The following is a 21,196-nucleotide window of genomic DNA, read 5'->3' on the forward strand; positions in this document are numbered from 1 at the left end:
TCCTATTCTTCTCTCAGTTTCCTCATCTGTAAAATGAAGAGGTTAAATGCAATGATCTCTAAAGTGCCTTGAAGACCTCACTTACAGTAAGTAATTCTAATATTCTTCCTGTAGCTCAGTTATTTACCATCTGAAAATGCATGCTCCAAAATGAAAGGTCTGCTTTATACTGACATTTATGTAGTTACTAGCACAGAAGCCCATGTGGGAAGTTCTTTTATTATTGTTTTCTAGTTGTACAAATACTGTGTCTCATAGAAATTCAAAAATATAGAGAAAGGAAAATTACCAGAAAGTTACCACCAGTGTAGGGTTCACTGTATTTCTAGTATTTTTTCAGTGCATGTATAATTTATTTAAAAATTGATCTAATTTTTAATTTTATCTATTGTGATGTATTCCTATGCAGTTAAGTTATCTTCTAAGCAGTCATCTACAATGGCTAGATGAGATTTAATAATTTAAAGTTTTTATTCATTATCCAGTCTTTTTACCTCTTTGCTCTGTCAGTATGGGCTAGGGATTAAATTTATGATCTTTGATATTGGACAACCTGAATTGGAAAACCTGGGTCTATTACTTATGGACTATGAATCTAGACATGGGTCTTAACTAGGTTACGTTCATTTTCCTGATCACCAAGATGAAATCTATATTTTCTATTTAGTTTTATAAGTAATAAGACTATATCCTGAGTATAGAATGTTTCTTGTGAAAATTAAATGAAATAATGGCTGTGTAGCGGGGTAATATTTCAGGTAATATCATATGCTTACCCTCTGTCCCGCCCTGTGCCTTCACTGTTTGTCTTCTGGTTTATTTGCATTGGCCCCTCCCACCTCAGAGTGATTGACATACCTCATGAACTTTGGAATCAGAAAACAGTCTGTAAATTCTTGACAAAATTTGATATTTCTGGTCTGAGTAGAAGAAAGACAAATCTGTATAGATACTTGTAAAGTAATTGCTTCCGTTGCCAAACTAGGTAAACTGTAACATGGGCTAAAAAGGAAAATGGGGGCTTTGGGGGCATCTGAGTCTCCCTTGCATCTCAGCATCAGTCACCTTTGCAGAGTTGCCCCAGGGGACCATCTGTCTTCCACATTGCTCTATGGTGGGGATGCGCAATAGATAGTGTGCAGCAAAGCATCCACAGGCCACCCTTCTGGTAGTGGCTCCATGTTCCCCAGACTGCTGGGCGCCACACCATGGAATCCATTCAAATTGAATAACAATCTGTTTAGCAGCCCAGAACAGTCATGATCCCCCAGGCCATGGATTCCTAGAGGGCTTGTAGTGACAGAGAGAACAGGCTTTTTGCCTCAAAAGGAGGCAGGATCGTATAGAAACACTCCAGCTCTCCTACTCAGCAGGGCAATACACAATGGCCGGCTGCACACAGAAGAGCCCAGCACAGTTCCTCCTAGTGTACAAGCTCAGAGCACTTGAATTGTTCCCAGTACTTCCAATTCTTCACTGGATAAACACTGAACATCCTTGATGTGCATATTTTCATATCTTATTGTTTCCTTAAGGTAGTTCTTAGAGGTGTAATTATCCTTTTGAGTAGAGACATTTTTAAGACTTTTAATAAATATAGATGATCTTGCCCTGAGAATAATTTAATAAATTTACTCTTTAATGAGAGGATATACTATCTTATGTTTTTGCCAAAATTTGTTAGTATAAATAAATAGCTAAGTTCTGGCTTTCTCATGTAAAAATAATATATACAGGCTTATTGCAAAATCATCTGAAAATTCTGAAAAGCAAGTACGTGTTTTTGAAAAAATTAGCTCTGCATCATTATTTGTAAGCCAAACTAGTATTCCATTGTATGGCAGAATTTTATTTAGCCACCCCTTATTAAGAGGCTTTTAGGTTGGATGTGTGATTTTGCTACTTGCTAAATTGTACAATGAATTTCTTGAACATACATTTTTGTGATTTTTGTCTAAATATGTTCTTAATATCCTCATCCACTCTACTATATCTCAGATATTTTTAATTTCGTCTAGGTATGCAATCCAATTATTCAAAAAGCATGATAATTTTGACCCTTCCTTTTCATTATTACATTTTTTTCTTTGTGGCAAAAATAGAAGTTTTAGAAAAATACACAACAATTACAGTGATGCTAGGTTTTCTCTTTCTTCCTGACTTTAATGGGAATATTTCAAGATATGGACAATGTTTTCCATTGATTTCAAAATTTTATTTTTTATTATTTTTAATTGAAGTAAAATTGATTTACAATGTGTCAATTTCTGCTGTACAGCTACGTGATTCAGTTATACATACATATACATTCATTTTATTATTCTTTTCTATTATTGTTTATCTCAGAATATTGAATACAGTGCCCTATGCTGTATAGTAGGACCTTGTTGTTGCATAGTAGGATGTTGTTGTTTATCCATTCTATTTGTAAAAGTTTACATCTGCTAACCCCCAACTCCCAGTCTTTCCCTCTTCCACCTCACCACCCCCTTGTCACACAAATCTTTTCCCTATGTCTGTGAGGCTGTTTTTGTTTCACTGACAGGTTCATTTGTATTATATTTTAGATTCTACACATAAATGATATCATATGGCATTTATCTTTTTCTTTCTGACTTACTTCACTTAGTATGGTAATCTCTAGTTCCATCCATGTTGGCAGTATTTCATTATTTTTTGTGAATGAACAGTATTCCACTGGATAGATGTACCATATCTTCTTCATTCTGTTAATCTGTTAATAGACATTTATGTTATTTTGATGCCTTGGTATTGTGAATAGTGCTGCTATGAACGTAGGAATGCATGTATCTCTCTGAATTATAGTTTTGTGAGGATATATGTCCAGGGATGGGATTGCTGGATCATACTTGTTGTTTTCTGAGGAACTTCCATACTGTTTTCCTTAGTGGTTGTACCAACTTACCTTCCTTCAAACAGTGCAGGAGGGTTCTCTTTTCTCCACACCCCCTCCAACATTTATTATTTGTAGACTTATTAATGGTGGCCATTCTGACTGGTGTGAAGTAATACTTCATTTTGATTTTCATTTCTCTAATAATTACTGATGTTGAGCATCAGAGGGCTAATTTCAAATCATACTAAATAAGTAGCTTTCTATGTTAAATTTTCCTAAGTTTGTTTTTAATTAGAAGAGGATGTTTAAATTTATCAAATGCTTTCTGGCATTTTTTAAATAGTCTCACATTTTTTCTCCTTTTACCTAATAATATAGTGAATTAAAATAAATATTTTTTTTAATGTTGAACTCTTTTGGCATTTCTAGGTAAATTGTATATGACTTCTTCGAGTCTACTTTATAATACACTCCAGGATTCAGTTTGCTAAACTTTCGATGTTGTAGCAATTCCACCACCATCCCTACCATCATCATCATCTATTAACAGCATCATTAAGCCATAAACTGAATGTATACAATATTTTAGAACTTATTTACATCACTTTTTAAAACCCTCAGTTCTTTCTGAAAATATAATTCTCCCAGTTTTATTGAGGTATAATTGAAAATAAAATTGTAAGATATTTAAAGTGTGAAATCCTGGCAGTTGTTCTTAAGGTAGGTATTATAATCTCACTTTAGAGAAAGGATTTAGAATAGTTAAGTATCCAAGTCACAAAATATTTCTTTAAAATACAAGTATTTAAATACAGATGTATTTAATTCCCAAGCCTGTAATTTTAATCGTTTTATGTGTCTCTATATTTAGTGGAAAGATTGGTTGGTAGATTATTTCTTTGTGTTCTATTTGACAACTTTTATTATCAGGGTTATTCTAGTCCAGTAAAACAAATTAAAATGCTTTCCATCTTTCTGCTTAAACTATTAAATATTTTTAAGAGCATAGAATTAAATCTTTTTTTTCTATATCTGAGAAGATACCTACTTTATGATTCCCCAAAGTGTGCATTTCTATTTCCTTTCACTTTTCCTTGATCAGACTTGCTTGATTTTACATATGTTGTGGGTCTTGTCAAAGGGAAAAAAATTATGTTTCAATTATTTTTCTACTATTTTCTATGTTTCACTTTGAGGACCTTTTTTTTTTTTTTTTTTTTGGCTTCTTGGATTGAATATTTACTTCATTAAGTCTCTAAGTTGATGATCAGTACTGTGACCACAGCTCTTGCTTTTGTCTCCCTCCTACTTCCAATGACTTGCTGAAATGGCTCTATCAGTGTAGCAGGGAAAAATCCTATACAGTCAGTAAAACAAAAAGGGTGACCCTTAACATACCAAAACTGGGTGAGAAATTCAGCAATAGATTGAGTATATGACAGCAGAGGGATTTTATTGGGGGGTGGGGGAAAGAAAAGCCCACCAGGGTGGTAAAGATTCCACTCTGTCTCCATACCTCCACTAATATGGGTCATAGAGTGAATTAATTAAGCCATGACAGAAATGTTTTCTGAGTGAATCTATTTTAGCCATCAAAAGATCACATCAGCTGTAAGTTTGTGCAATGAATAAATAGCCAAAAAATGACTCCCAAGAAAATATAAATTTTTTTTAAAAATGGCGTTATTAGACACTTTTAAAGATCAGAGTATAATAAAAATCTGATTATAAGAAAAAAAATTCCATAGATTGCAAAAATTTCATTAAACTGAAATTTTTGCAGATAGTAAATATTGTGTAACAAAACTAACATATAAATTAGATAACTACAAGTCTAATGTGATAATTTACTACTATTCAGCCAAATAATCCCATTCTACTTTCTGTGGGGCTCCTTCTAGATTATGGTTCCCTCGACTAGATGAGGCTTTGCCTCTGTCAGTAGGCTTGGATATTTGACTTGCTCTGGGTACTGAAATGTGAGTGGAATTGTTGTGTGTCACATCTGAACAAGACCTTAAAGAGCCTACAGTGGATCACCCTCCTCTCTTTGCCTCTGCTTCAAGAGGGAAATGCCCTAGATAAGGGCTGCTCCTTCACTTTGGTCCTTTTCTTTTTTTTAATTTAACCCCCCCCTTTTTTTTAAACTGAAGTATAGTTGATTTATAATAGTATGTTAGTTTCAGATGTACAGTATAGAATCAGTATTTTAATAGATAATACTCTATCACAAGTTATGTATTTTATTTTTATTTATTTAATTACTCAATGAATTTTATTATGTTTGTAGTTGTACAGCAATCATCACAACCAAATTTTATAGAATTTCTCTCCCAAACACTCACAAGTTACGTATTTTAGCTTCATCATAAACATAATATGGAATAATATGTAGTAAATAGCTAAATTCTATAGTATAGGTCATATTTAGTGAACAACAGAATACACAGATAATAAACTCTACCCCCAATAATTCGCTATTATTTTTTCTATGAATTTTTTTACATAGTTGAGATTGTATTATATGTAAAATTTCACACCATGCTATTTTCTTGATAGCTTAATTAAGAATAGCTCATATTAATAATAAATTATAAACATAATTTAAGGAATAATAAATATGCTGATTCTAATAAAAGTGAATGGTTTGATGTTACATGTCTTATCCCTACATTAATAAAAATCAAATATCAGGGTCAGTTGCTTTTTGGGGCTACCCTTGGTTTAAAATGATTAAAAATAATTAGTGGCTGTATTTGTCTACTATTGCTATAAAATGTTATACAACCATATACTCAGTAACTTGCAACAAGCATTTTAAAAGCTTAAACTCAGATCTGATAACTCAGATCAGACCTATTCCACCATATCCATATTGAAGGAAAGCCACATGTTATGCTCAACATCGATGGGTGCAAAGCAGAATTTCTCCATAGAGGTTAGGATGGGAAGAGTAAGAATGTTTTCTGAACAGTAGTCTTATTTCTACAGTGGCAAATCTGTTCTTTCATTCATTATGACAGGAACATGTTCTGAGTTCATGTAAAAGTGGCTTAAAATTATTAAGGAGTATTAAGGAATAAATTTAAAAGAAGAGGTTTTTTGTTTTTTTGTTTTTGTTTTTTGTCTTTTCTAGGGCCACTCCTGAGACATATGGAGGTTCCCACACTAGGGGTCTAATCGGAGCTGTAGCTGCCAGCCTATGCCAGAGCCACAGCAACACGGGATCCGAGCCGTGTCTGTGATCTACACCACAGCTCACAGCAACGCTGGGTCCTTAACCCACTGACTGAGGCCAGGGATGGAACCCGCAACCTCATCTTTCCCAGTTGGATTTGTTAACCCCTGAGCCATGACGGGAACTCCAAGAAGAGGTGTTAAACATGTCTAATTTATAATACTTGAAATTATTGTGTTTGCCAAGAGGAGTTGCTGCATTCCCAGAATCCTGCAGGAAATATAGAGCACAGATTTTGTAAAAGTGCTAATGCATAAGAAATTATGTCTTCAGAATTGAAGGTTAATAATAGTTGCAAATATTCTTATAATTCAGATCTCTCCATGCATAGATTAATGGGGCATTATTGTACTTATAATCAGACTTTTCTGATATGTTATTAAATAGAGAAATGTATATCTTAAAATAAAACTGAAAATTTGAGGAAATATCTAGCAAACTGATGCTCTTTGGGAAAGGTTTTCCTTTGTGAAAATGAAGTGTGCTGTCATTTGAGTTGATCTGGAATGGGTGGCATGCTAGACTGAATAACATCCCCCAAAGATATCCAGGTTCTAATCTCTGGAACCTGTGAATGTTATCCTGTATGGAAAAAGGGACTTCACAAATGTGATTAAGGATTTTGAGATGGGAAGACTGTCCTGGATTATCTGGGTATGCCCTAAATCTAATACCAAGTGTTCTTCTAAAGGGAAGGTGGAAGTGGATATTTAATTTCTTACAGAACAGAAGGCAGTGCGACGATGAAAGCAGAGATTGGAATGACACACTTTGAAGATGGAAGAGGGGGTTCATAAGCCAAGAAATACAAGTGGACACTAGAAACTTTAAAAGCAAAGGAAATGGATATTCCCTCAGAGCCTCTGAAGGGCAAATGGCCCTGACAATACCCCAATTTCAGCCCAGTGAGACCCATTCAGAGTTCAGATTTTCAGAACTGTAAGAGAATACATTTATGTTGTTTTAAGCCACCCAAGTTTCTGGTAATTTGTTAGAGCAGCCATAGGAAACTCATACAGGTGGTACCTGAGAAAGTTTGTCAAGTTTCTAAATTGACCTACAGTTTGGAAGTTCTGCTCTGCAAAAAAAGAAAAAAGAAAAAAAGAAAAAAAAATCACAAAATATTGTTCAAGGTATAAAATTAAATGAGTTTCTGTAGGAAATAAATGTATCTAAACTAAAGTTCTACTCATTTGGGGAATTTGTGTTGAAAACTAAAAACAGGGGCCTTCAGCTAACAATAGGTTGAATTGTATCCACCAAAAAGATAGTGACCCCCAGTACCTAACCCCCAGTACCTGTGAATGTGAACTTACTTTTAAGTAGAGTCATGGCAGATGATTAAGTTAAATGAGGTCATCTAAGGTGGGTTCTAATTCAGTATGACTGGTGTCCTTATAAGAAGGGGACATGTGAACACAGTGGCAGAAACACATATGGGGAGAATTCATGTGAAGATGAAGGCAGAAAATGAGGTGATGCCGCAGATTGTCACTCGCAGCCCTCAGAAAGAACCAACTCTGCTGACACTTTGATCTTGGATGTGTAGCTTTTAGGACTTTGAGACAACACATTTGTATTGTTTAAGCCACCCAGTTGGCAGCTTTGTTTTGGGAGCCCTAAAAAATGAATACACGGAAATCAATGAGAATTTATTCATCACAGCTGTTTTTTTTTTTTTTTAAACCAAACTATATCATGGATAGTTACACTCTCCAGTCCTCTTAATTATTAGTCCTAAAAGCTAATGTCAAGTCTTCCCTCTGGAATTAGTTTTAATCAATTTTTGTTTAGTTTTGATTTTTGTTTATATTTAAATTTTAAGTACATGAATTCTTAAGTAGCCAATTCTGTGTTTAATTTGGCAAGCTGCCTTGCTAACACAGCTAACCCAAGTTTTCCATCTATATGTCTCTTTCTGTCCATGTGTCTCTGTCTGTCGTCTTCCCTGTTATTTTCTCTCTCTCCCTCCCTCCCTCCATAAGAGAGCTATAACAACAAAGTCCTGATTTTGTGGAATATGGCATAGAGAGGATGCTTTTAACAAAAATAGATTGGTATGGGCTATCAGAGAAGCTTCTCATAAGACCCAATGAGAACAGAGCCCATCAGAGAATCAGATCATAAAAGGTTATTTACAGAGTTAGAAAGCTCTTCATTCCCCATCCATCTATGTGTTCCACAAAGCCAGAACTAAGTTATATGTATTAAGCGGTGAGTGGGCTCCTTTGGTTTGGGTTGATTCTGCTGGCTGACTGGGTGTTACTTCTGTTAAGAGGGCTTGAATCCAGCTGGTTGCACAGGGGCTGAAGGATCTGCATCCTGAAGGATTGATATGAGGGAGTTGTGTGTACTGTGCATCTTTACTTGTATCTATTTGTTCACAGTGCTCTTTCTTATCAGAGGAACACCCTCCCAGCCTAAGGTTTGGAGATTGGAGGCTACCCTCTAAGGAACTTCTGAAGTCTAAAGGATGAGGTCTGAGAAGATTGCACTCAGAGCAGCTTTCTCCCAATGCCATGCGAAAGGAGAGCAGGGTCATGGCCCCACTTACTCTGTCTGCCTGCCATACCTACACCGGGACTGCAGAGGGGGCTATGATAAGGGCTGGATTTTCTTTCAGTTTTACTCTTAGAGAGTTTTTTTTCTGAACTAGGACCTGGTGAGGTGATGCTGGGTGGAGTGGAGATGGGCTGGTGAGTGGTGGAGACACACATATTAGTTTGGTTTCTCTGAAATGTGTAAAGTTATTGTCACCAGTTTTTAGTTACTCCTACTGCTGACAAATGAATATGGAAGGTGTAAAGAATAATTTGACAGGATTTAGAGTGGAAGAAAGTTCATGTCATTTTGTTCACTCTACGATTGTTCAGATAATCACAATAGCTAACAGAGTCTACCGTGTGCGAGATCCTGTTCATGTATTTTTCCTGAAACAATTTACTTAATCCTCATAAGACCCTCTTAAGGAGGGTGTTGTTGTTACAACTGCTTTTATAGGAGAGAAGACTGAGAGACGGTTTGAGCAGTTGTTGAACCAGCAAATCAGAGGCAAATGTGGCTTAGCCATTTAGCAAATGGATAATGGATTTTTTGAATTCTGGAGACCCTGTTTACAACTGTTGAGAATAAGCTAAAAAAGAAGGAGGCAGGAGTTCCCAATGTGGCTCAGCAGATTAAGAGCCCAGCGCTGTCTCTCTGAGGGTGTGGGTTCAGTCCCTGGCTTTGCTCAGTGGGTTAAGGATCCGGCATTACTACAAGCTGCAATGAAGGTAGTAGATGTGGCTTGGAGCTGTTATTGCTATGGCGGTGGTGTAGGCCTGCGGCCACAGCTCTGATTCAACCCCTAGTCTGGAAACTTCCATATGCTGCAGGCATGGCCTTAAAAAGAAAAAAAAATTAAAAAGGAGGCAGAGCAACATATCCCTGTCAAACTAAAAACATATTGCCTAAAACCTTTCTTCCATATCTAGATCACTGCTGCTTCCTGCACCTGATGTTTGTATGTGTGTGTTGTGTTTGTCTGCTTAAATTTAATATTGGTTAACATTATAATAACTAGTTGGTTTTCTTTTTATGTTGAAACTATTTCCCTGGGACTTATTTGCTTACTTATTCAGCATATACTGATTAAATAAATGCTTACGATGTGCAGACTTGTGCTAGGCATTGAAGATGCATCAGAAAGGGAGATAACCACATTCTTTGCCATCTGTATCTTTCCAGTCTAGCTTTATTTTAACTCTACCTGCTATAATACTCAGAAAAAAATCAGCATTTAAGCACAAGGGAAAGAAGAGAGAGAAAGGCAAGGAGGCAGGGGAAAGGCAGTCCCTTGGGGAGCTGTCTCCATGCCCTGGAAGTCAGAGCAGGGGTGTGCTGAGTTCAGTACTTGCCTCAGCTGGTTTCTGTCCTAGTTCTTTCTCTTTCTTCTTAAGCCAGATGAACAGAGATGCAAGTAACTTCCAATTAGCTCAGCTGAAGGGATTCCCCAAAAGCTGAGGGGGCAGAGCTTAGGTGTCCGCTGGGCTCTAAAGGTCGCTAGCTTATCTAAGCAGCTGGTAGAGCATCCTGTCCCTTTTTTGATCACAGACTTTGCCCTAAGCTGTGGCCATTTGCTTGTATGAATGCAGATGCGAGGGTTTTTATTTTTTCTCTCCATCCTCCACTGAAATACAATTAAAAGGTCAACCAAGGATCCTGAACAAATTGTGCCAGGGTTGTGGGGAGAGGAAGCAGAGGGAGCACTTTGTCTGTGGATTAGCTTGCTTATGAGAGAGCTAAAAAACATTTTGTTTCAAGCAGAGTTGTATGCTTTTGTTAATAAAACAAGACTTGGAAAGGGCAAAAATTAGCCTGTTTGTCACAGAGTCCCCCAATGCTTAAGAATCCAGCTGTAGCAGAGGGGCTTGGAAATGTCTCTACTCATCCTAATAACACTCCTGCTCTGGCCACTCAGCAAGGGGGAATGTGGAATGCTTTGTCCCAAGGGACCCTGGGACAAGGACTTGAATGCATGTATTTGTGCCAGAATCCACCAGTAAGGGACTGAGGAGATGAAATAAGGCAGGGAAGGAACTCAATATAGGGTGTGCTAATGTAAGTTACTACTGTTGGCAGTTGGGGCTCAGATTGGCTGGGGACCTCTGCTGCCAGAGTTGTCCTATCTAAGAAGTGATGAAGCTGCAGTATACATGCACCAACTCCCTTTGTCGTTGACAGAGGGTTGTTCCCAGGGGTTCATATTCTGCAGCCTTCTAGTCAAGTACTCTTTTGCATGCAGGGGAAGCTTTGCAACAGAAAATTGCTGTGCTTGCAGTAGGAAGTGGTGTGTGCAGAGGTATATAGGAGGACTCCCAGCTTTATTGCTACACACTGTAATCCTGATAGGGAGGGTGCAAAGAACTGGTGAGTTCATCCCACCCTGAGCCAAATCACCTTGTCAGAGTGATAAGACCATGGTCCAAGAATGAGCCACATTTCTCTCTGATGGTGACTGCTGGGAACAACAGGATGCCTTGAGGGGCCTGAGACTCTGGCTTCTGAATCAGATCTCCCCAAAAGCAGAGTCTATAGAACATACCTTTCGGAGTTGGAACTAGCAGCCCATGGACCTCATCTTTATCAAGTTGCATTTTGTTTTGCCTTCAGTATGTGTATTTGTGCATTTAAATAAATTGCTTACCAAATTACACAAATCTAGAGAGTTCATATAATAATTCAGATTTCTAGCTATCATTAAAAACAAACAGCAAGGAGATCCTGCTGAATAGCATTGAGAACTTTGTCTAGATACTCATGTTGCAACAGAAGAAAGGGTGGGGGAAAAATGTAATTGTAATGTATACATGTAAGGATAACCTGACCCCCTTGCTGTACAGTGGGAAAATAAAAAAATTATAAAAAAAACCCCCCAAAAAACCAAACAAACAGGAGTTCCTGTCATGGTGCAGCAGAAACAAATCTGACTAGGAACTATGAGGTTGTGGGTTTGATCCCTGGTCTTGCTCAGCAGGTTAAGGATCCGGCGTTGCTGTGAGCTCTGGTGTAGGTTGCAGACATGGCTCAGATCTGGCTTTGCTGTGGCTGTGGTGTAGGCTGGCAGCTGTAGCTCTGATAGACCCCTAGCCTGGGAACCTCCATATGCTGCAGGTGTGGCCCTAAAAAGAAAATAAAATCGAAAACCAAAAACAAACCAAAAACAACCAGAAGATCTGACAATGCTGCTTTTATATGTGGCCATTGTACCTGGAAGGGAAATAGTAACTCCCATCCATGGATGGGAGGTCAAGAATCAATCACCACCTCAACTGTTCCCTGGCCATTCAGATCAACAGTCAGTTGCATTTACTAGCGAGCTTGTGCTTCTGCTTTCTTACATCCTGCTTCACTCATCTGTGTTCCATACCTGGCCTCTCTAAGCGTTTGGGTGGGTAGCCCATGATTTTTATAATCTACAACCTTCTCAACTACATTCTAAGGGCCACTGATGGACAGCTGGTTTCCAAGCATTTTAATGGCCTTCTATGACCTCATCCTCACCGTCAGAAAAGTATTCAAACTCTCATCTCTCTTATTTAAGACATTCAATGACCTTCCATTATCTTGACCCAAACCCCTGATTTACATCAGGGTTTTCATGCCTATAACACATTTTTCAGGCAAACTGACCCAACTGTGATATTCAGAATGCATAATATGAGTTATACTTTCCTGTCCTGAACCAAACCTCTTCTTTTCTCACTGAAACCTGATTGTTGCTTCTTATAAGTGGCAAACTATAAAACAACAGATTCATTCTGACCCCTCTCTTTAATCACAAAGCACACCCAATCCATCAGCAGATTCTTTCAGCATTACCTTCAAAATTTACCTTTGTTTTAAAGGGCCATATTCCATGTTGAACTCCAAAGCCGCCTTTAGAACACATGCCACTGTCACTTCTCTTTTGGATTAAGCTAGTGGTCCCCTGATGGCACTCTCTGCCTCCGCCATTGCTTCCAATAGTCTGTGCTCAACACAGTCTCGAGTGTGATTCTTTTGACACCTAGCTCAGATCATGCCATCCTTTGCTCAAAGCTCCTGTCCCATTTCCTCTCTGATCTCGTACTACTCCCTTCCACTCTCCTACCCCTCCCTGATCAACCTCTTCAAGTTGCACTTGCATCCTTACTCTTCCCTGGAAACCCTAAACATGCTCATGCCTTGGGCATTGTGCCTTTGTTGTTTCCTCTGCCCGTGTGCTCTTTCCCTGAATATCTGCAAAGCGTATGATCTCTTCTTCTTCAGGACACCTATCAAATATCATCTTCTGAATAAAGCCCTCTCTGACCATGTTTTTAAACACTGCAACCCCCAGAAATGCCAATTTTTCTCTTTCTCCACCTCTTCCCACCCTCTGACAATATTTCATTTATTTGCTCATTACCTGTTCCCTTGCAGGAATTTTATCTGTTTTCGTTTGTTTGTTTATGGGCCTGACCCCAAGGAGCTGCTCAGTCATATTTGTTGGATGAATCAGTCAGGGACTTCCCTTGCCAAATTCTCCTTTCCATGGACAGGAAACTTCCTGTTAATATTTAAGTAAGTCTAACCCATCTTGAGAACTTGGGTACCTTCCCACATCCTCCAAGAAGCCTTTCTGATTATTCTTGTTTAGTCTGACTGCTATATTTCCTAAAGCTAAAACTATAGATTAAAAAACCCTTAGAAGTGATTGTGTCTATCCGGAAAATTGAGGAGGGGATTGTGTGGTCTTCATGGTAATTTCAACAAATATTTGGAAATAAAGAGAGTGACCAAAAAAAAAAAAAAAAAAAAAACCCAAAACAAAAACCAAAAAAAAACAAAAACAAAAAAAATGTCTGTGTTATACTCCCATTTATGCTGCAAAGCATTTCTATCTGGACCTGCTGATCTTTCTCCCAGACTCTACCAGGCTGGAGTTAACATACCTGTGAATTTTCTGAATAACTGAAGCAGACAAAGATGCAGGAGAAAAGAAGAGATGAAATAACCATAGCTTCCAATGTATGGGTTATCTGCTGCTACATAACAAACCACCCCAGCACTTAGTAGCTTGAAACACTGTTTAAATCTACTGATGATCAGTTCTTTTAATATGGGCTGGGCTCCCTTGATGCTTATGTGTCTTCAGGCAGCTGATGAAGTGTGGGGCTGTTTGAGTCACATGTCTATTGTTTTCCAACATGCTGACCTGGGGTTGTCCACTTGGGGGTGCCAGGGTTCCCAGAGAGTGCTTTGTAACACAGACCGTTAGGGGTGGGGAAACTCACTTGGGCAGTGTTAGCATATATATTTGCCCTAAGTGATTGTATTTTAATATTTCAATTCTCATAGAAAAGTTAGAGATGGAACATTAATTGTAAGATCAGCCTTTGCATTTATACCAGGATATTAGCTGCAACCTTCAACTGTAGAACAAACAATATCCTGCTTTGCTTAGGAAGAGCTTGGAGTGCATTTTGCCACCTTCAGACTCAAACGGGGAAAAAGGAGCACCAAAGCAGTCAGCTTGCTTCAGCAGTGAGAACTCAAGAGGGGTCTCCAAGTCCTCTAAGCTCCAGGGGCAGGACAAAGAAAAGTCTGGGTCTTGTATTTGATGCAATGGGACAAAAGGAAGGGACGGGAATGAACTCGGGAGCAGAGATGGAGGACTGCTAGTGGACTTGAGGGCATTTTGGAATGAAGAAACTCAGCAGGGCCAGCTGAGTGAGGGAGGAAGTAGTGCTGAGACCCAGTATGTTCAGAGCCCTTTGGTAATGGACATGGTCTTGCTCTGTGAAGATGTGGCTGAAACAGTGTGTATTCTACAGCATATGCTCTAGCACCCCTGATTGTCAGATGGGGCCAAATCCTCGGTGGTATGGTCAGATCCCAACAGGACAAATTGAGGAGACTATTTTCCCTCTCTTTCCCACACTTTAACAAGTATTTTACCAAATTGCCTGCTATCAGCCATGTCGTAATTTAATTTTCTTCAAAATTAGCTTGTTTCACTTTGTTTTCTTTACTCACTATTTGGGAGACAGCCTGGTTAAAACCTTCCCACTCACTAAATTGCTAGTCAAAATATTTTAGGAAGGAAGCTCAAACATTCATTGTTTGCCTTATTAAAAATTAACTCAGGCAGATGGAGAAGAATACAATGTGCATTCTTGTCTCAGTCCCACTTGTTCTCTGTCCCTGCACACCAGGTCTCACGTAATCTCACCCCACAAGAGCCCTGGAGCGCTCTTACCTGTGTTCACATGATGAGGCTGAGGTTAAAATGTCCAGCTCATGTATGCACAGGGTAGAGGATCAAAATCAGAACTAGACTAGAGGTTACATGGGCAAGACCAGTGGCACTCCCCAGGTACCATAGAAGGGCAAGAATAAGGCCTCAGAGTTTCCTTGTTCAGAAAACAGTGAGAAAATGTATTTGCTCTAAGCCCTAATCAGCTCTCTAGAAAATAAATCAGAGGCTTGCCTTTCAAGCTACTCTGCCCTCCATTTGTTTTTGTTTTTGACATTGTATAAGTTTGTCTTCACCACAATAAGTTTAGTTAACATATTCATCATCTCACATAGCTACATTTTATGTGTGTGTGTGTGTGTGATGAGAATTTTTAAGATCTGCTTTCTCAGCAACTTTCAAATATACAATAGAGTATTTTCAACTATAGTCACTATGCTGTATATTACATGCCCAGGGCTTATTCATAACTTGGAGTTTGTACCTTTGACCCCCTTCCCTCATGTCTCCCAACCCCCACCCCTTGTCTCTGTTAACTACCAATCTTTTGTCTGTTTCTATGAGTTTGTTTTTTAGGTTCCATATATAAATGAGATTGTATAGTGTTTGTCATCTCTGACTTATTTCACTTATCACAATGCCTTCAAGTTCCATGCATGTTGTCACAAATGGCAAGATTTCTTTTTTTATCTGTCTGCCTGCCTGCCTGCCTATCTATCTATCTATCTATCTGTCTATCTATCTATCTATTGAGGGCCACACCTGTGTCATATGGAGGTTCCCAGGCTAGGGGTCAAATTGGAGCTGTAGCCTACACCACAGCCACAGCAACACAGGATCTGAGCCGTGTCTGCGACCTACACCACAGACCTTTTGGACCTTTTGGGTTAACTCAAGCTTGCATTCATTTCTACAGAGGTTCATTGAGCCCCTACTATGAGCTAGGCATGGTCCAGGATATTACAACAGGACATGCTTCCTGACCTCATGGAGGTCACCATCTTGCAGGGTTGCTGATGATAAGAACTGATTGTAGCAAAACGTTATAGTGAGTGCAAAGTGTTATAGGAGGAGATAGAAGGGGCACCTGCCATGGCCTAAATTATTGAAATACCTGTGTTTGGGAGTATAGCTCCTATCCTTACCTTTAGCAGTTTTTTAAAGAAATAGGGAGCACTTAGAAGGGGAAAAGAGGCCATCACCCTCCAGCCAGAGTCGGATGAACTGCTGAGCTGGCACAGGCCACCTCAAACAACAGTCTTTAAAATGGGTCACAGCCTAGAGTCTTGAAACTAAATATTTTGTAGTGAGATCAATTTTGAAAAAAGAAGAAATGCCCCATATTTTCCACTCCTATCCACACATTCTGATCCCCTCCCCCCAAAACACCATTCCCATTTTATCCCTCATGATCTGAGGATAGCCAGTGTTATGTCAACCACTGTGTGCAAGAGCTTCACAGACTTAATATTATTTAATCCTCCTGACAGTGCTCTGAAGCGGTTATAGATAAACTAAGACAGGGAGCAGTTTTGTTTTTTTTTAATGATTTTTATTTTTTCCATTATAGCTGGTTTACAGTGTTCTGTCAATCTTCTACAGTACAGCAAAGAGACCCAGTCACACATACATATATACATTCTTTTTCTCACATTATCCTCCATCATAAGTGACTAGAAATAGTTCCCAGTGCTATACGGCAGGATCTCATTGCTTATCCATTCCAAAGGCAATAGTTTGCATCTATTAACCCCAAATTCCCAGTGAATCCCACTTCCTCCCCTTCCCCCTTGGCAACCACAAGTCTGTTCTCCAAGTCCATGAGTTTCTTTTCTGTGGAAAGATACATTTGTGCCACATATTAGATTCCAGATATAAGTGATTTCATATGGTGTTTGTCTTTCTCTTTCTGACTTCACTTAGTATGAGAGTCTCTAGTTCCATCCACATTGCTGACAATAGTATTCTTTTTATGGCAGAATAGTATTCCATTGTGTATATATACAATGTCATCTTAATCCACTCATCTGTCGATGGACATTTAGGTTGTTTCCATGTCTTGGCTATTGTGAATAGTACTATAGTGAACATACGGGAGCATGTGTCTTTTTCAAGGAATGTTTTGTTTGGTTATATGCCCAAGAATGGGATTTCTGGGTCATATAGTAGTTCTATATTTAGTTTTCTGAAGTACCTCCATCCTGAGACAGGGAGAAGTTTGTTAATTCATCAAAGGTCACACTACTCTAGTAGGGCAAAGGGTAGTGAATGAAACCTAAAAGTAGACCAAGACCCAATGGGCAAGACTGTAGCCCAAAATACACTGTTTAAAAAAGCTTAGGAACCATGGGGCCAGCATAGTTTGGTATTGGTGAGCAAAATGTTTGTCCTAATAGATATGGGCAAAATACCAGGATCCCTGGAGAGTGGAGGTAACAGGCAGAGAGGTGTGGTGTCATGGCTCCATCAAATCTGCTTCTACCAGGGTCAGAAGGAACCAAACTTGCCCTTCATATGGATTAGAGGGATTGGGAAGGCAACGCATGCCAACAGGACAAGGGAGTTTGTGGCAGGAGTCTAGACTCAACCAATACCTGTGTACCAGACCAGGCTTGGGCATGCTTGGGGTTTCTGGTCGGAAGGCTGTCCTTCAGTCTGGAGACCCATTCCAGACTCATCTGCCAGTGGTAAGGAGTCTTTGAACAGACAAACAAGCCTGCCTAGAATTTTATTAGAACCAGTTAGATCTGAAACTCAGCTTGAACTTCTCATCCAAGCATTGGAATGGGTTGGGGTATATAGACTGTAAGTGCTGGTACTCAAACCTTTGTGAAGCAGAACCCAGTGTTTCCTTGGCAGGTGATGCCCCTGATTGGCCACTGCCATGATGAGTGGATTACCTTTTGGCAAATGTCATCCCATGGTCAGTATTCTCTCTTGAGGATTCTCAGGGAGAAGATAATCAGCCCCTCTGCTTTGCCAGAGACTCTGCCTTTGGGTCCTCTATTGGCTTCTCTCTGCATTCCTGAAGACAGAGATTTCTTTGTGCAACTTAATATTTTAAATTCTGAGATGTTTCCCAATAAATCTATCCTAAATCTTTAATCTGGATGCTTAGTAAAACCATTAGTTCCCAGCTGTGAACCATTGCCTGGAAAAGGCTCACTCTAGGGCCTTGTGTCTGTGCCTCACAAAATGGCAGAAAGATTCAAAGATCAGAGTGAGACAATGAGAAACACCCATCATTCTTACTCTTAAGTAAGTGAACACTCCTGTCTGAACTCCTAAGCTCCAGTTCTCCCCCTGCTCTGTTGATCTTCTACATGGATGCTGGAGAAATTTCCTAAAGTTCCTTTCTAAGGAACTTCTGGGACTCTCTGTTATGCAACAAACATAGTCCTAAGCAAAGAATAAAATCCAGAATACTTGGAATGCCACCCTTCTATTACCAGCTAATGTTTTCAAATTCAAAGCTATTTTTCCAGCTTCAGCTGTTCTCTAGTCTCCTTCTGTTTTCTCTGATGCAGTCATCCCCAGATACTTGCTTATCCATGAATATGTCCTTTAGGCTTCAAGCCCTTTGTCATTGTTCATATTGTTAAAAAGTCGTACATATTGCCATTTCTTGAAACTGTTGTTCCTTCAGAGACCAGGTTTTACAGTCAATCTGTCTTTTATGCCTCCCAGGAGAATATAAACTTAATGTCTCTTATTCTCATAAATCTCTGCAATAAGCCTTTATTATTACTGGTTCTTGAGGTTTGCTTTTGACTCTGAGGAGTCTCTCCTGCTAGATCAGGAGCTTCTGGAGGGCAGGAGCAATACTTAATTTTGTATCCTGCAATGCAAATCACAGGGTCAGCCCTGAACATAATGATTCAGTACATGTCTTGGGGTTGAAACTGTACTGTAACGTCAGGCCCTTCTCAGACAACTTCCTAGATGGAAGCTGAGGAAGTGGTGAGAAAGATAATGGACTTGAGATTCAGATAGACTTTGTGCAATCCTGGTACAATCACTTACTAGTTTCATGTTACTTATCTCTCAGAGCCTTCAATTTCCTCCTGTGTAAAGCAGGATTATAAATACGTGATGAGAGATAATGCCAGAATCTAGGTGTCTGAACACCAATCCCGGTCCTGACAATTCTCACCACATGGGGGAAGGATGTATGCCCAGGACAGTCTTATTTACCCATGGAAGTTCTAGCTCCAAATGCCCACGTGGCTCCTACTCTCATGACCCTATTGGACCTTGTGTAGATTAAACAGTGTAGCTGTTGTCTCAGTCCAAGATAGATACTTGAAGGTGTGTTTCAGAGACTTGCTGCATAGACATCCTGTCTCTAAAGCTCCCTACTGGCTAGCCCTTGGCTATTTGCAGAAAAGGGAAGGAAGTAGCTGTGGATCTCCATCTTAATTATTACTGGATGCAAAAGATAAGACCCCCACTCCCCACAGAAAAGGAAGTTTTTCTGCAGTTTGGCTCTGTTTCAGATCTTTTCATTTTTCCCACAAATATTCCTACCCCACTGAACCAACCTGTTTTATTAGCTCTATGTGCCATTTTGTCTTCTACCAGTTTCAAAGCTCCCCCTTGGTAGTGAGGTGGTAAGTGTCTATGTGTTTAGGGTATAAACCGATTGTTTAAAAAATAACATTATGACCTGGATTAGGCAGATGTAGAGTGGAAAACAAAACAAAACAAAAACAGAGAATATACTGATGTTGGTGTCAGGTTTTGCCTCATCAACTGCAGCATGGGAAAGTTCTCTTAACACCTTGGGAATTCAACTATAAAATAGAGACGATTCTATCTACTACCTAGGACAGGAGGTATGAGCATCAAATAAGACAATTGTGTGGAGATCATGGTAACTAGTATGAAATAGGTGTTTGCTTAATGTCGAAACCTTTCTTTTCTCCTTTGAAAGTTAATCCAATAAAATACTTTCCCCCTTTGGCCACAAGTTGTTAGTTTCTCAAGAAGGAAGCCTAGGAAGTCAGGACCAGAGGCTCATGCTAATTTTATTATCTCACCATTTCCTGTAATCAAAAGGTATGGTACTATCAAGGGATAATTCCAAACTTTCTCCAGAAATGAATTTTTTAAATAATCCCATGGTGTCTTCCTAGCCCACTTAATTAGTACCTGCCTCTTTGACAAGTTCAAGACTCTCAGATTAAACCTGATTGTATCTGTTCCAAGTTGCTCAGATCAAAGCAGCTACTTTTTGCCCCATGGAGAGTTGTGAATGTTGTTGATCTGGAAGGAATGAGCTTCTAGAATTTTTTTGGTTAAAATGGATTTATTGTCCTTAATTTTCATGACCTATCAGGTACCTGGACTCAATACACTGTTACTTGAGGTCGTAGAGCCTGCTGACCTGCTCCTAGTTGTTCTTTCCCATACCCCTTCCAGCCATTGCTCCTGGAGCAAGTTATTTTCTTCTCTGGTAGTTGTACTTGAAGCAGAGTTTTAGACTTGAAGCCAAGTTGAGAAGATCATTCTGGCTAAGGAGAGTACCTCCCCTTACTTTTAGGGGTGTGTATTAAGCGACCACAGTTTTTCTCAGTATGTTTTTGGGAAACAGGAAAATGAGATAAAGTTAGCATATTTTTCGTCAGACCCAGGGAACCAAACTAAAGTCCTTCCACCCCACATATTAACCCCAAGCAGAAAGAAATGATGTGAGGCAAGCTTGGGCAATTCTGTCTTAAGAGAACCATTGCAGTGCCATTCCCAAAAGCACAGGTTTTGGGGTCAGTCTTCTGTGGCTGTGAATCTGAAATCTTCATAAATGTTTGACCATGGCCCAGGTCCTGAACTTCATACTCACTTGCCCCTCTGTGCAACGGATATAACAATACCACCTAATTCAGCTATTACGAAGATTCAATAAAGCAATGTATATAAAATGTGAATGGGGTGTTTGATGCTACTAATTAAATGCTACAAACTACTTAAGAGTGAGGACCTCCATGAATTTAGAAATTACTGATCTATAGGAACCAAAATGAGTTTGGGTTGGATTGATTTATCAAAAAACCGAAGAGTAATAGTTTACCTGGGGCAAATGTTAACTAAGTAGGGAGAAAACTGAGGCATTTTCTCTTCCTCTTTAAGCTATTAAAAAACCCTCTATTTGTTATAGCTCTCAACTCTTTATGTCAAATGAGACATTGGACCAATCAGAGCCAGGAGCTGGTGGAATTTGCTGATCTGATTCCCAGGCTTGCATTTCTTTTTCTATTCATTTCCTTTTGCTGTTTCTGATCTTCCTCACCATGATGGAGGAAGAACTCACCAAGATGGGGAGCAAGTCCATTATCCACAGACAAAG

At 39.2% G+C, this 21,196-nt stretch overlaps 1 long non-coding RNA gene across 1 annotated transcript in view; it reads left to right on the forward strand.

Moving 5' to 3' along the window:
* Positions 1-21,196, forward strand: part of LOC102160043 — a 331,107-nt gene that overhangs the window by 128,262 nt on the left and 181,649 nt on the right. Inside the window, exon 4 of the long non-coding RNA XR_002338552.1 lies at positions 18-86. This is a non-coding gene — a long non-coding RNA (uncharacterized LOC102160043). The remainder of the gene's footprint in view (positions 1-17; positions 87-21,196) is intronic.

This window comes from Sus scrofa, chromosome 14 (genome assembly GCF_000003025.6).
Source record: "Sus scrofa isolate TJ Tabasco breed Duroc chromosome 14, Sscrofa11.1, whole genome shotgun sequence".
In the NCBI taxonomy this organism is placed as follows: Eukaryota; Metazoa; Chordata; class Mammalia; order Artiodactyla; family Suidae; genus Sus; species Sus scrofa.